This window comes from Hibiscus syriacus, unplaced genomic scaffold (genome assembly GCF_006381635.1).
Source record: "Hibiscus syriacus cultivar Baekdansim isolate YM2019G1 unplaced genomic scaffold, ASM638163v2 tig00110457_pilon, whole genome shotgun sequence".
In the NCBI taxonomy this organism is placed as follows: Eukaryota; Viridiplantae; Streptophyta; class Magnoliopsida; order Malvales; family Malvaceae; genus Hibiscus; species Hibiscus syriacus.
In genome coordinates, this window is record NW_024062744.1 from 1,082,979 (window position 1) to 1,085,971 (window position 2,993).

Genomic DNA, 2,993 nt, shown 5'->3' on the forward strand with positions numbered 1-2,993 from the left:
ATACATTGCACCAAGATTGGTGAAGGTGTCACCAAGGCCTTATGCTCATTGCTATGATCAAAATAGCTTCTGTAATTTTCACTTGGGAGTATCTGGACATTCAACAGGGAATTATTGGTCACTGTTAAAGGAAATAGAGACGTTCGTCGATAAGGGAGTCTTGACACAAGAAATGATCAAGAAATGGGGAGCAAATAAGGATAAAAATCCTGGGCCAAGTACATACCCAACAATAGAGGAGTGATGAGTCATGATAAATAAATAAGTAGAAGTGTTATCTACCACTATAGTACTTTTCTATTTTCAGCATCTTGTTTGAACTTGTTTTTTTTGTTTCTTTCTCCGCCTTTTGTGCAAAAAAATAAATTGTGTTGCTTTTATGGTTATAAACAAAGAATCAAGTTTTAATCTTGAGATTATTGAGTATCAAGTAGATTAAATATTCTTTTAAATTTGCAAGAGTTATAGATCTATTGGCAAGTGATAAGATTATATCTTCCATATCCCATCCAACACCAATTACTCGACCTTTACCAAAACCAAATCCTGACACTACATTTATCTGAGACTCTGAAGAAATGTCTCTACCTGTTTTTGAGACACAAACTCTAGATGTTTACCTTCTCGGGTAGAGTCGATTGATTGATGATACTACCTTCCACCATATACATTACTTTATAAGTCACACATTTGTCCTTCCAAATACAAAACCATCATAAACCAAAAGACCTCAAAAGAACCAAACTTTCAACTATTCGTGAATTTTACTACAAGAGGAGACGAGATGAGGCATCATGGACCAACTCATTGATGATAATTTCGAGTGATTAGGGCATACTCAAAGAAGAAGGGGAAAGTGATTGATTGAAATAAATATATCATGCATTAATTACATTTTTTCATGTAAATAAAGTTAATCTTGAATATTCATCCCCCTGTGGATACCTCTTTTTACAAAGGTTTCTGTGTATGAGATGATGAACGTCATTGTTTCATTTATCCTTTAATATATATATATATATATATATATATATATATATCCTTTGTTGTCCCCATTTGAGCCTGAATAATTTTTCTTCTAATTCAACCCTAACCAAGGATCACCCTCTACATTGGGGGGCAAGGTAAAGGATATTGGCTCACAAGAATAAAGATTGTCAATACAGTTTTATTACGAAGACAAGTTTCCATGAAGTCATGAAAGTTTTGAACTACAAAGTATGTCAAATACAGAGTGCTTGAAGATCAATCCAATCAAGAATAATGGAAAACCTTCAAAATACAAAAGGAAAAGGAGGTGCTCAAAGCAATTGAAGTATTATACTCATCCAGCAAAGAAAGAAGAAAAAAAAAGGAAAAAAAAAGAAAAAGGAAAATTGAATCAAGATGGGTGATTTATTGAGCCTCAAGTTACAAGGTTGATCAAGTACAAACAAGAAGAGCAAGAAATACTGGAGATATGAGAAAATGGAAATGAATCCAAAATTTGACAGTTTAGAGGGATCCAAATGATGGAAAAATCCCCAACAAAGCAGATCCAAGTTAAGCAAGGCAAGATTGATGGCATCAGAATGAATTGATCCTTGGTTTGATTACCCTTAAACACTTATTTGGGCCTTTTTATCCCTTTCTTTCAAGACCATAAGCCATGGCCTACGTTACGTACCTGAAAAGTCCATTTTAATCATACATGGATTTCTAAGTAAAAGAGAATATCTTCAGAATTCATTCCGCCTCTCAAGATTGATTTTTATTTGCAAAAATTGGTTTTTAAAATCTTTAATGCATGATATGAAAAATGATAAAAGGAGGGTTCAAGATATAATTTTTTAAATAACATCTTAGAACCAAAGGAGGATTCGAGTTGAAAACCTGAAAAGGTGGCTCGAATATTGAATGGTGCAACAAACGACATAAGAGATGATCTTAAGCTCTTAAATGAAGCACCACACATCCCAAAGATGTTCCTGAGATTCTGGAATCAAGAAGTATCTCTATAAGATGAGCATAAACAACCATTTCTTCAAGTTAGTGGAAGCCCGAAGCAACATACTGAACCAACTTAAAAGAACCTACTTTACCAGAACCAACCTATACCTTAAATCAGTCAATATTTTTGACACTTGCTATAGGACTATGATTTTTGAATGATTTAAAAGTGTAGTTGATTTATTTGATATTCATTAAACTCATTATTTATGATTTGATTCTAATGTGAACTTGAGAAGTGCATTACTTTGCAAAATTCTTTCATTCTTCGATAAAGAAAGGAGAAGAAAAAAATATTTTCAAATAGGACAGTCTCAAATGAGGAAGGTCCTTAAAGCAATTGTTGCTTATTCTACCTCTGTTGTAGAAAAAAGAATGAACGAGGCCAGAATGATGAAACACTTCACATTTTTAAAGGCAAGTGGTCCAAAAAGTCAGAAAGTCTGGAAAATTGAACTTGTAACACTCTCCTATGACATTATTAATAGCTCATCAAGAAAGATTATCGTTTATCTCATGCTGAGGGCGATAAGCATCACCAGACAGATTATTTTCCCCAACCATCAATTCATGTTCTCTAGAAGATTACATCATAGAGCCATGAACAAGTCACTACCTGCACTCTGGTGTTGGCTCAAGTCTTGATACATCATTGCTACTTCTTCTATGCCGATCATTTTCTTTGTCAAGATGATATTCATTATGTCCTTCAGAAGATTGCTGAATTTGAATTTGAGGACTTATGGCACAGAACAAGACATTGGAACAGAATATATCCTTATAGGCCTTTTTTATAGGATTCCAAAAATTGAAGATGACCAGTTTTACTGTTAACTAAATTGTTCCATGATTCGAAAAGAGTGGGATATATTGAAACAGCAGAAGAAACCGTCACTGTGGCAGTCATTGCAAGGAAATGCACCAACGAAAATCTTCTAGTTCATCCTGATGACGTTTATTTCTTCCAGTAAGGTTGTTACATTGGATGCCATCGACAACAAGGT